We start from the raw sequence: 13567 nt of genomic DNA, 5'->3' as shown, positions 1-13567 counted from the left end.
CACTGTCTGCTTACAGACCGAGAGGAGGCTTCTTTATTGAGTAATATTTCAAATACTATACAGGAGTGTGAGGAAAGCTTGCCCGATAGGCCATGGAAGAAAATGGAAACACAATATGTATTTACTAAATCCAAATGGACTAAAATATATGAGCATTAATGATCTGTTTCGATCTACATCAGTTTAAAAATGGGTGTATAGAGGCTGTCACTATCAGTTATATTTCCCCGTCCATCTTGAAAAACTTTAAACCATGTGAACCCCTTCTTGTTCTGCAAGATGTATTGCTCCTGAGGGAGATTTCTTCCACAAACACATGCTCTGTACATGGCTTAGGCTGGGTGTATTTTGAACTATGGTCATAAGAGACATAGAGATGGTTTCCGTGGTTTGGTTGGCATGAGAACCTAAGATGATTATTCTCATGCTACTTTCTAAAAAAGAAAAACTTTTCATCGCCCTTGTAATGAGGTGTACGCAGCCACCTAGCATCACTTCATGGGTAACAGATTTGGCTCTGTACAGTGGGCAGGTGGATTGTTTCCGAGGTCTTTTCCAAACCGCACAACGCCACAAAGATACATGGGATAATTATTGTGCCTACCTGGCAGTGTTTGAGTTTGACTTCGTTCTGAATCCTGTGCACCATATTATGCACAGGAGGCTACACGAGTTTCTTGAAGTGGGGATGGTCCTCTGTGTTTCTGAATATGCCCACGCATTTTATTATGCTTTTATTAAGAGTAACACCGGTTTACATTACCGCACCAAAATGCTCTTAACTAACTGTACATGCGTGTTGTTTTTTCGTATTATGAAATGTGTTTGTTTTGCTATTTTGTTGCTGAGGTAATAGAAAATCCTAAATAAAACTTATTGTTTATTATTTAAGTACTGTGCTGCTCTTACCAGTGCTACTACATGGTGGACATTCTTACAAACCATTGATTCATATGGATATTCAGGTCGCTAGTTTCCGTTTTGCAGAGGCATCTTGTGCTCGCATATTTTTTTTTCATTGAAATGCGCTCCCGTTGTTACAAGACATGGCTATGTAACAGGTCAGGCTTGTGTGGTGTTCCTGGTGCCTATAGGCGGTAAGGATGTACAGCGATTCTGCAACCTGGTTTAGGCAGTGCCCACTGAACCCTTTTGTAGCCATAATAAACATATGGAGTTTACATATTTAGTTTCTCATTCAAGATCACTGACGTATCCAACATTCTGTTTTTGACCCTCCATTGTCCGCTGAAGTCCTCGGCTGAGGGAAAGCGGCACTGCTGGTAGGCCTTTAGGGTTGCGTCCAGCAAGGGGTGCATTTTACTTTTTCACACATGCTTTGAAATGCGTGTGACTCTCGAAGGACCCGATTCCGAATTGCTGTGTTTGTTTTACCCCAGTCAGTCCTGTAATAAAATGCCTGGTGCATAAAGAGGTGAAGGGCAAGTCTATCACATTGTCGTGCTTAACCGAGGGCCTTTTTGTGTTGAAATGGAAGACGAACACGTAGTTTGTGCAGGAATACAGCCTTTTTAAACGCATTTGTATAATTGTATTACGGCTAGAGTGCAGAGCTTGGGCACATTGTTCTAAAACAAATATGGGGTAAAGTAGCAAAGACACGTAAAACTCTTGACCAGTAAATGAATTGCAGCTAATTTCGTACAAATGTAGCAGTACTTGCAGGGCTTTAAGTCGGCCGGGTCTCGCCGGTGCTGAGCACCGGCAGTTTTTTAAAGGGGGCCTCGAAACCGGTCTCTATCGGGCTCTGTTTTGTGCCCTGGTACAGGCAGTCCGTGTTTTTTTTGGACTGCAGTGACAGCTCACACTGCTCACTTCTCACTAGTGGAGAAGTTACGGCATGACGTCATGCTAGGTGAGTGTTGTAGGGGAAGGGAAATCCTTTAAAGAGAGTCATTTTCTCTCTGGATTTTCCTTCTCGTTTTGAAACGCAGGAGCAGCAACATTTTCGTGGTGTCACCAGGGCTTTACATGGAAACTTTTCCAATATTAAATACAATAAACAAGCCATAGTTGCTGCTTACAGCTAACAACCATTTACAAAGCCAATAGTCCTGACTTGTTGTAGGTATGATGTTACTTGTTGTATCATATTTGGATGCAATGACATAAACAGCAAAATACAAGTCGCTCAGCACACTATGCTATGCACAGAGTTTTAGTTTACATGTTTGTAAGGCACACCCTTGATTATGCTGGCCACGCCCCTTTGAGAGGCCCCAGTTTTTTTCATCCCACTTAAAGCCCTGAGTACTTGAGTTATATCTTCACCACTGTAAAACGGCGCCCTGTATGAGTTTGGAAACCTACGTTGTCGGCTGAAGCAGTCGCAGTTTAGCAATATCGCATAAACGTTTTTTTTCTTTTTTCTTTTCTTTTTTTTGCTTTTGCCAATGCATTGCCTTTTTAATCTTGTTTTCCGAAGAGTCTGCTTCCGTAGCTGTGCGTTCTTGGGTACAGTTGTATTGTGAGACACCAGATTGCATAGAGCGCACTATTTCAGGCTTCCCTGGCTTGGGCGCTGAGTGAAAGTGACGGAAGTTGCTCCATTATTCACATTACCCTCCAGCTCGTTATTAAATATATATGAGTCTGTTGCAGCAGAGTGAAGCGAGAGTAGACAAAGCGTCGCACTGTGCAGCGGCCTGTTACAACGTGCCGGTAAATATTTCATAACGGGGCTGAAGCTCTGTGGTGGATGGAGCAGGTGGCGACCACACGTAAGGTGCTCAGCAGGGCTTTGTCCACCGAAAATGTGCTTCTTGCAGTAGAAGTGAATCCACAGTAGCGGAGCAAAGGATCACGAATGATATGATACTAAATCTTTATTTTATAAGCGATCGTTCAGCATGTCAACCTTTCTACTTCTCCTTTCACTAAGCACCCTCTTTTCGTCCGTTTCATTGTAGCTCCTCCTTAATTGTAGTGTTGGCCTTATGTGTAGAAGTCGACTTCCACAGACCGTATTCTCGTGGACTGGCATTTTCACTGTACATAAATTATCATTATTTGTGTTTTCCACTGACCAGTTTGTATTGGAGCTCTGCATGATTATTTTCTCATTATTATTTTGTAGCTGTTTGAAGCGTGTATATTTTTTTTAGCATTTTGTACCACTCACCGTCTCTTGAAAGTGCAACCAACTTAACCCACATGCTTGATTCATTCCATGTTGTCAAGCGGACAACACGGCAGTGTTTCAGTGGAAGTACCAAGAAATTGTTAGAAACACAATAAAACTGTCCCACTGAAATCCAGTTCCCGGGAATCCACCACACTTCAGATTTGTAGCGCACGTTGCGAGGAGCAGAGCTCTTCATGGAGCTCTGCTCCTAGATGCATCTGTAATTCTTTCCCTCAGGCATCCATGGAATTCCAGTTCTTTAGGAATGTTCTCTGAAGCATTGCCCTTTCGAGAGCTATTTGGGTATTTATTTATTTATTTAGTAAATTTATAAGGCGCGGCAGCTACCCAAAAAGGGTCTGATCTTTGTTGTGCCTACATCCTTTGCCTTATTCACTTTTGGCTGCTGATCTATGTTCATAGATGGGCAGGAAGCCGATTCTAGAGTAATTAGAGCTCTTGGCATACTGTTCAGTTAGCCTGCCCTTAACAACATAGCTGTGGTGGGGTTCTTATGTTGACCATGGCTTCCAGCGGAAGCCATGGTCAACATAAGAACCCTGGCAGGTTGCCTCTCATTCCACCTCTGCTTGCCTTACCCCTTTAAGGGACACCTCGGAAACCGACTACTTGACAGTGGAAACAAACCGATGGTTTCATTATAGGAATGGATGCTCAATACAGCGTATCCAAGGCACATCCAGAACCCTAATGGAGCAGATTATAATGCCCCTGTCGGTTTACTGCCAGGGTACTCCATACTCCTGAACAGGACCTTGACTTCGACTTCAGTATTTTGACCTTTTTAAAGGAGTCATCCAATGAAAATGAACATTAATTTTCTCTTAACTCGATTTTGTATCATAAAACATAGTTGCGAAATTGCTTCCTGGATTTTTAAACTTTAACAAGCAAATATTTTAAGAATACAAAAATCAAGGTTTTTCATTTTTCTACTGTACTGAGTACTTATTTAATGTAGTTCATGCTTCAGACCAGATACCTAACTTAACCTCATTTTCAAGAGCCGACAAAAACAATAATGGAGTAGAACAAATGCATACTGCTGTACCCAGCTCTGAAATCTGCTCCAACCTCTTTATAAATACTTGCATTTTTTTAGGTTTTTATTCTCGTCTTAATCACCTAAGTCAGGTAGGTTTTCATAAATCTTCTCTTTCAGCACTCAAACAGCACATCAGAATTGAAGTTTTACGCACACCTGATACATTTGTACCTTGGGCTTTCGCATAATGGGAAATCATTTTTTTCCATTTGGACTGCTTAATCTTTGGCTCAGAAAGTGAGGGTAAAAGCGAAGTAGATGGTGTGATGTTCTATATTGGAGAGAGAAAAGGAAAAGAAAACAGATAATGCCTTATATTATGTAGTCACTGGTATCCGATAGTGATACTTTAGAGCAAACCCTGAAGAGCCTAACCGTATCCACAGCTAGTATGCTAAACTGTTTTTTTATGATGTTTACATACAGGCACAAGCTGGTAGAAAAAGCTTTTTAGTGAAAAGTCAAATCTAGAGAAAATCTTATTAAAGCTTGGAGAAAAAGTCAGCGCAGGAAGTGCAAGTAACTTCCCAAAATACACATGCAACTTCCAACGTACTTGATGAGAAAACCCACAGAACAAGGCATGCAAGTTCACTACTATCAAGTCATAATGGACATGGTGGTGATAAAAAAAAAAAAATCGTGAAATAGATCATAAGAACTTTGCAACAAAACAGTTTTCAAAATAAGTATATTTAATACCTCTGCTTTGCTGTTCAGTTGCTGGTCCATTGCCAATGAATTGCCGGGCTATCCACAGGGTTTGAACATAAGCACAACAAGCTGTTGCATTGCTATTAAATCTGTGGCCTAGTGCCTCCGACAGGGGTTAGACCCAAACACAGCAAGCAATATGTAGTCTCTGTGAACAGAGTGAAGGGATGCTAGAGAGATGCCTCAATAATGGAGGACACAGGGGTTTCATTGAAATGACCGAGGCATGATCTTGTTGTTAATGCGCATATATGTTGTAACACAGAACCTGACGGCTGCATCACTGGCATTAAGCCCTGGGAAGTGTCGATGCGTGTAGACGTTTACTCGTGCATGAGTACGTTTTGCCTCTCTTGCACAACTCTGCATTTGACACTCCCCGACCTCATCTCTTCCCTGCCAGGTAATTTTGATGCCTGCTGGCACAATAGGCAGGATAATAGAAGAGGTGGGGGGGTGGCGATTTTCTTTAAATCTAATCTAAAGGCCACCACAATACTATCAGAAAGCTTGGATAATTCTGAGATCTTAGGAGTCAAGTTTACGTTTGACTCCTCCTGCTTTGTATTGCTGACAGTTTATCGCCCCCCGGACGCCTCACCAGGCTTCTGTGACCACTTTAGCGAAACTATATCAGATCTTAGTACACGCTATCAAAAACTCATGGTTGTGGGCGATTTCAACTTCCATTGGGACAGCAATCCCCGTGAATCTCAGGCCAGTCAGCTGGACACGACTATGTCTAACTTGGGATTCCATCAGTTGGTTAATGGCCCTACTCACCTCAAGGGACACACCCTTGACCTGGTCTGGTCAACCTGCCAGCAAGTCAGACTTTTAAAGTGTCTCCCATGTGTCTGGTCGGATCACTTCCTCATCTCCTGCTGGGTTCCCCTGGACGGTCCTCCCACACTTTTACCTCCAGAGTGGAGGAGAGTGCGAAGTTGGCATAAGATCGAGTCGGATAATCTCACTGATTTCCTTCAAAAACTTCCTCCGCTTAGGTCTGAGGAGGACCATACCAACATTGACTTAACCAGCCAATCTCTTAGTGACACTCTCCTCCTGGCTATTGACCATCTAGCACCAGTACGCAGGGAAAGAGTCAAGCCCAAAAATAAAGGGGCCCCCTGGTTCAACGAGGCACTACGGATACATAGACAGAGCCTACGTAAAGCTGAAAGACAGTGGAGAAGAGCTTATAAGGCTTCTGACCTGATCCTTTATAAAGCTGCTCTGGCCCTGTATAAGAAAGCTATCACCTCAAGGAAAGCAGAATATTATGAGGCTCGGATTATTGAGGCACCTAATAAGCAAAAGGAAACTTTTAAGATTCTAAAAGAGCTTAGCAGTAAGGTCGATGTGCCTTCGACTCAAATACCTTTCGATGTTGACACCTTGCAGTCCTTCTTTCTGCAGAAAGTGGTGGATATTTTGCTTGAGATCAATAGATCTCCGGTGATTGCCGTTAATCAAGGGCTAGTGTCGCCTCAAACGTCACCAGTCCAATGGCTTGCTCAATTCCCGCCGCTGGACTCAGAAACCCTGGCCTTCCTGATAAATAAGATCAAATCCGGCTCACCGGCTGATCCCTGTCCTCCTAGGATTTTCCAGTTGGCTCGCCCAATCTTGGAATGTCAGATTCTCTCGCTCCTTAACAATTACCTGGCCTCGGGTCAGGTGCCAAGTAACCTGAAGGAGGCTCGAGTTATTCCTCTACTGAAAAAGCCAGGAGCTAATAAGGCTGAATTGAAAAACTACAGGCCTATCTCACAACTCCCCTTTCTGGCTAAAGTTATGGAGCAACATGTCCTAAAACACCTTTCAGGTTTTTTGGACACATTTAAGCTTCTACATCCACGTCAGGCAGGATTTAGAGCATACCATAGTACGGAGTTAGTCATGCTGTCCGTCCTCGACGATCTTAGATTGAATGCTGATAGAGAGAGCCAAGCGCACTTGTGCTCTTGGACCTCTCCGCAGCATTTGATACGGTCAGCCATTCCATCTTGCTGACCCGTCTGTTGGACCTGGGACTCAGGGGCTCGGCCCTTGATTGGCTAAAATCCCTTCTCTCTGGGCGCTCGCAAAGGGTGCAGCTTGGCGACCGTTGTTCTAAGAAAGGTGTCATTCCATGCGGTGTACCCCAGGGCTCTGCGCTGTCCCCTCTGCTCTTTAATATCTATCTGCAACCCTTGGTGGCCGCCTTATCCAATCTTGACTGTCGTGTCTTTAATTATGCTGATGACACCCAGCTCATTCTGAGGATTGACAATTCAGCTCAAGCCCAAGAGACGGTTCAAAACATCTTAAGATTCACAGCTGGTTGGATGACAGCGAATTCTTTAAAAATCAACCCCGATAAAACGGAGGTCCTCGTCATCCCAACTATCAACAACTCTTGGGGTGGCCTGTTCTGGCCCAAAGAACTTGGGACCCCTCCATGCCCTTCCCCAGCTGTGAAGAGTCTGGGCATTAAGATTGATGCAGAACTTTCATTAAGTCATCAAGTCTCCTCTGTGGTAGGCATCTGCTCTGGTATTATGAGGCAACTGAGGAAACTAGTCCCCATTCTGTCTACCTCCTCTATGAAATCCATAGTCTCGGCTACTATTCTGTCTCGCCTTGACTATGGAAATGCGCTGTACCTAGGTCTCCCTCTGAAACTCACTAACCGGCTCCAGGTGGCACAGAATGATGCCGCTAGGCTAATTTTTGGCCTTCCCAGAAGGTCTCATGCAACACCTCTGCTTCTAAAGCTACACTGGCTGCCCGTTAGACAACGCGCTAAATTTAAGGCCCTATGTATCGCCCATAAGTCCCTCTATGGTCACGCTCCCAGCTACATTAGGGATCGCCTGGCTAAGTATGTTCCGGGACGCCTACTCCGCTCTACAGATGCTTTCCAACTGGTCTGTCCCCGAAGCAACTTGGCCTCCAAGGGCGGGCGAGCTTTCTCTGTGATCCTGCCACGCCTTTGGAATCAACTGCCAGATGCCATTCGGAAAGAGCCAGGCTTACTCCCTTTTCGAAAGATACTAAAAACGCTGCTTTTCAGAGACATTTTCTAAGATCTCTGCGACCAGGACTGTCTTTACCGGGCTAATTTTGCAATCTCCTTCTGTCAAGCGCTAAGAGACCTGTCGGTATACATGCGCTATATAAATTCCCCTACAAATACAAATACAAATACACTGTTAATCACGAGAAACTTCTAGCTATTCTGGAACATAGGATGGGCCTATCCAGCCTCGTACTGCAATGGATCTCTTCCTTCCTTCAAAATAGATCCTAAAGAGTTAAGTCGAACCATACCTTATCCCATCCGTCTGCAGTTCCCATGGGGGTCCCGCAAGGTTCGGCCCTTTCTCCTATACTCTTTAATCTTTTCCTGGAACCACTAGCGAATCTTCTATCTTCCTTGAACATGCTCTTCCATATGTATGCAGACGACATGCAACTCTACCTGAAAATCAATTCATCTGAAGACCTCTTCTCACTCAACTCATCCTTGACGATTATCCAAAACCGGCTAACTGAAAACTATCTTCTGCTGAACACCTCTAAAACTGAATTCCTTCTCATCTCACCCCCTAAGCACACCCTCAAGATTGACAACTGGATGAAACACCTCACCACCTTCAACTGCTCCCCGGTTATCATCGACTCAGCAAAATCTCTTGGAATCACCCTGGACTCACACCTAAACATGAAGAAAAATATTAGTACGATGTGTAAGGGTGCAAATCACCAAATAAGGACTCTTGGGAACCTAAAACCATTCCTCCCTCAAGAAGACTTCAAGCAGGTGGTACAAGCACTTGTCCTACCTAGGCTTGACTATGGAAGTGCAACGCTCAGTGGCCTCCCCAAATATTCTTTCGCCCCGCTTAGGTCCTCCCTGAATGCTGCGGCTAGACTGATTACCGACACTAAAAGAAATTAACACATCTCCCCAGTCTTAAGATCTCTAAAGTGGCTACCCTACGAAGCGAGAATACAATTAAAGATTGCCGTTCTGACACACAAAGCCCTTCACCACAAATCACCCGGATATCTAGCACAAAAACTTGAATTTTTAGGGGGTGGCAGACCTTCCAGAAGTGCTACCTCATAGCTACTCAAACCGCAGACTTTTTGTAAAAAGAAAACGAGGCTCAGAGCGTTCTCGGGCGTAGCACCCAAGATCTGGAACTCTCTCCCATCGGAAATTCGTAGAATCCCCTACACGGTGGCGTTCAAAAAGGAAGTAAAAACAATCCTAATGAACAAGGTCCTGCCTTAATTTGTCCATGGCTCATCTGTTCTAGAAGTGTCCTTTTTTAATCAATTATTAATGTCTTTGATTCATTGCCTTTCCTACTATGTAATATTGTGCCTTATAATTTTGTATTAAGTTTTTTCTTTATTGCTCACATTTATGTACAATTGTACTAGCTTAACTTGTAAGCCTGCCTTACCTCAACGTTCCCCTACTTTGTTTCCCCTTCCCATTAATGTGAAGCGCTTTGATACCCTTCGGGGTCTTGTTCGCGCTATACAAAACTTTTTAAATAAACTAAATAAACTCACCCAGCAAGTGTTGGACAAAGAGTGCACATTGGATAAATGAAAATTTAGGGTAACGCCTCAACGACACAAGGGTAATTGATGTGAAGTACATCATACATTTCTGAATGCCCCGGATAAATGTCAAGAGAGACAAAAGGTTAACAGTAGAAGAGATCATTGGTGTTTGAGTCTGAGGAAATAGTCGATCTAGAGAAAGGGCGGGTTTGTCACTCATCCCCTTATGTGGAGATCAATATTCCCTCCGTAATAAAGCACAGACACACAAAGATCATGTGTAGAAGATGTAGGGTTATTTTACGGTAAATGCTCCATGCACCTTTCTGCACTAACTTAAAGTCTCATGTGACTAATTACACCCCCCACCCCCTCCTCCCAGGGCCTTAGGGTTCATTCCACCACGGTGAAAATACAGCCCTAGTTCAGGGTGTTCCAGTTTTGGACATTTGCCAGGCACCTACATGACCCTGTGTCCATACCTGCACCAGACACTACTGCATTGATTTTCGAGACTGCAGGGAGGAATTTTGTCCGCTCAGCCCTGCAGGATTTCTTTATGTAAAGTCCACTGCTCATGCCCACATCCTAGGAGAGTAATGGAAAGGAACAATGGTCTAAATGGAGGCCACTAAGGTCCTCAGGTAGCTTGGGCTACTGTTATTTAGATGAGCGAGAGTCAGGTGAACAAGGGACTTGAAGGAGTTTTGGTGGTAAAGGTCGACTGCGTTTAGATCGCATAAATGTGACATCATCATCAGGACGAGAAAGTGCGAGCAAGTAGAATTGGTCAGAAAATGGTGCCGGCGCCACACGGGGCCAGGTACTCGAAGCAGCGCTCCTGGGAACCAGAGGGGTAATCAGTGTTACAAGGAAGTGCGAGGCACGTCCGGTGTAGATGGGCTGAGAAGTCGGGGCCACACGGGGCCAGGATGGAGGGTGGGAACCGCGGGAAAGATCGGAGTCCCGAACGGTCGGTGGCAGCGTGAATGCGGGTTGATGTGAAGGTCCTATGGCCACGGGGGGCCGATGGAGACTTGCGGGAGCGGTGAGGATTTTCCGAATCCCTGGTGAAGAATGACGGAGACACCCCGGTATGAGGGGGTGTCCGCAGCAATTTGAAAGATCCGCGTTAGTCGGGTCTCGAGGGGAGCCAGGACAGGTGCCGACGTCTACTGCGCGGGAATGAAGCCCGTGAAGTTAAAAGAAGATGCTCACATTATTGTGTGGACAGTGTTGGAAGACAGCGGCCCGTGTTTCCGCTTGTTAATCAGTCCCTTGAATGTTTCATCACCAAGAAACTCGGGAGTCTATTCTCATTGCCTTTTTCCGACACGCTCGATGAATAACGTTATTCCAAGTGTACATGGCATCATTAATCAATGTTATTTCATTTCATCATTTAGGATGTCTTCATCTTAAACGCATCTCAAAATGACTGAGAGCGTTTGCATCTTGCAAATTGCTAGTTTTTAAAAGAAATAGTACTTTACGTGAAACCAACGTGTCGAAATGACTCCTACGGAGCTTCAACATGTTTTGTGACTCCTTTGACTCATCCGTTAATTGTAAATATCAAATGAGCCTCTAAACGAGATACTATGCAACATCTTTTCGTTGCCTCTTTTTCCTTGGTCATATTCGATCTTATGAATTGCGTGTACAGGATGGTTGGATAAGGTCCTGTAATACTGGTTTGGTTTTACTGACTGTATTAACTAATGGACCAAACCAATGTGAATCCTGTTTATGCCAGCACACAATAAGGAGTTGGCGAGTCCTATACACAGTCCTAAGTTACGCTTTGTCTAATATCTATAAAAATCCTTCTTCCATTCTAATGATGCGAAAGAGTGGTAGATGGCAGCTCCCTCATGAACGTGAATTTAAACTTTTTGGTTACGGATGGGTTTATGACAAACTGTTTAACATTTTACTATACAAGCTATGTTCAAATAAGTTATAATAATGAGAATATCACAAGTTGTCACTTTTCAAATGGAATATTATGTACATGATGAATTAGGAAGTTGGTGATAGGACTAGAGTCTGCCCCGATATCACTCACAGCAACAACCTACTGACCTTTGCTGTAGCCCAAAAATGTAAAGAAAAAACAAAAATCAAGCTTTACCCACCTTTGGTCCATTGTTCTGGAACACCCTGCGCCTAATATTAACCTCACAATCGTAACTAAGGGTGGGCGTAGTTCGCGAAGTAGCACTTCGCGAAGCTACGCAAAGTGAAGTTCGCACTACGCGAGCTACGCGTAGCACTTCGCGAACTGCGAAGTAACATGTTCGCACTGTGCAAGATGTTGTTTTCAATGATTGCACAGTGCGGACAAGCAACCGGCACTGTGCAATCATTGAAAATGGCATCTTGCACAGTGCGAGCTGTAGTTTTCTGCTGCTCGAGTAGATTTTTCCTCGAGCTGCAGCTTTCTCAACGCGAACTGGTAGTTTCTCATCGCGAGCGGTCGCGAGCATACGCGACCCCTCGCAATGAGAAACCTGACCTTCTCGCGTTGGGAATCTCGCCGGGAGGTTTATTTTCCATGCTCGCGATCGCGAACAAGGAAAAAGTCTCGCCAGGATGTCATTTTGCTTGCTCGCGGTCGCCAACTTGACGTTGAGGACCGCGAGCAAGCAAAAAATGACCGCAGCACTACGCAACACTACGCTACGCGTGTTCGCACTGTGCTACGTGCAGTTCGCGTAGTGCGAAGTAGCGCGAACTTCGCAAACTACGCGAGCGTAGCGTAGTGCTTCGCCCAGGCCTAATCGTAAACTTCATAGAACTCAAATCCAGCTCTTCTCAGTGCCCTTTTCACCATCTGACACCCCTGCCTGGCTCCATACAAACTCTGCTGTGTAAGTACACTTAGATTGAACTGTGATGTAACCTGCTCGTGTAAGTATTCATCTGTGCTTCTATAACCGTCATGTGACGACTCATTATGAGCACCTCCTAGTAAATTCCTCTGTTACCCTTCTGGTGTTGGGAATGCTCTACCCAAAATGAAATAGTTAAAATACTTTTGAAAATATATAATCAGTTAGCCGAAGAAAACAGTCTCTCTCTACTGGGGACTAAGACAAAAATGTTTAAAGAACGTTTCTATTCACTTTTTGAAGCAAAATCACAGGGACAATTAAAGGTTATGTTATAGTTGTGAAAGAATTACATTTTATTCCAGACTTCCACGATGGCATTCTTGCAGTTTTATCACCTGTTCGATCCCTTTTTCTGAGTAAACCATAACACAGGCATAGGAGTCCTAGTGAATGCCCCGTTGGAAGATCGTATTTATTTTTAAACCTTTTGTTTTAAACTGCCTTCATAAAAGCGGTCTCTGGCTGTAGCATTAATTCATTTTAGAGCTCTGGAATCCCTTTGCGGTAGATCATGTGTATTTTTTCAGATGTTGTGGCAGTTTGGCATTTGTGTGCTTTTGTCAAGCCTTTACTTTGGCTAGGACCTCAAGTGTTGATCAGTGTCATCCACAATCATGTTTTGAATCTATTGATGGCAAATTCCCTAGGAGGTTTACCTTTTCACAAAATTCTTTTGAAGTGAAAAGTTATGCTTATGTTTTTGCTCTCGTCTGTGGGCGTCAGTTGGTCCACCATCTATTCAAAGTAAATACATCATAAGGAATGCATTGCCTGGAATTCCAGCACAGAGATTATGTTTATTGATGCATCTCAGTAGGTTGCTGTATGACTTTTCTGACATCTATGAAGGTGTTTTAAAAAAAATATTTATACCGCGTAAAACTCCTAAACCATGGGCAGGTTAAATTTGAAAATCGCAAAAGTTGGGGCTCTGGACATCATTCTTTGAGAGAGAGGGATGATGCGCATCTCTTGATGTCAGTTTTGCAGAGCTTTGTTACCGTAAGTACGTAATGTAATTTGTCCGTTCTTGAGCGCCAAAAACGCAATGCTTGAGACGAGCCCTACCCGAGGGGATGGCCTTTTTGCTAAGTCGCTTTTGAATTACAATGCTATGAACTCTGTCAGAAGTGTGTAAAGGTTATTAGAATGTATTTGGCATTTGATACTTTGTCTCTG

At 43.9% G+C, this 13567-nt stretch overlaps 1 protein-coding gene across 5 annotated transcripts in view; it reads left to right on the top strand.

Moving 5' to 3' along the window:
* Window positions 1–13567, top strand: part of SUCO (SUN domain containing ossification factor) — a 580289-nt gene that overhangs the window by 214354 nt on the left and 352368 nt on the right. The gene's annotated exons all lie outside the window — the stretch shown is intronic.

Source organism: Triturus cristatus, chromosome 4_2, assembly GCF_964204655.1.
Source record: "Triturus cristatus chromosome 4_2, aTriCri1.1, whole genome shotgun sequence".
NCBI classification, from domain to species: domain Eukaryota; kingdom Metazoa; phylum Chordata; class Amphibia; order Caudata; family Salamandridae; genus Triturus; species Triturus cristatus.
This window is presented reverse-complemented; position numbering and strand designations above follow the sequence as displayed.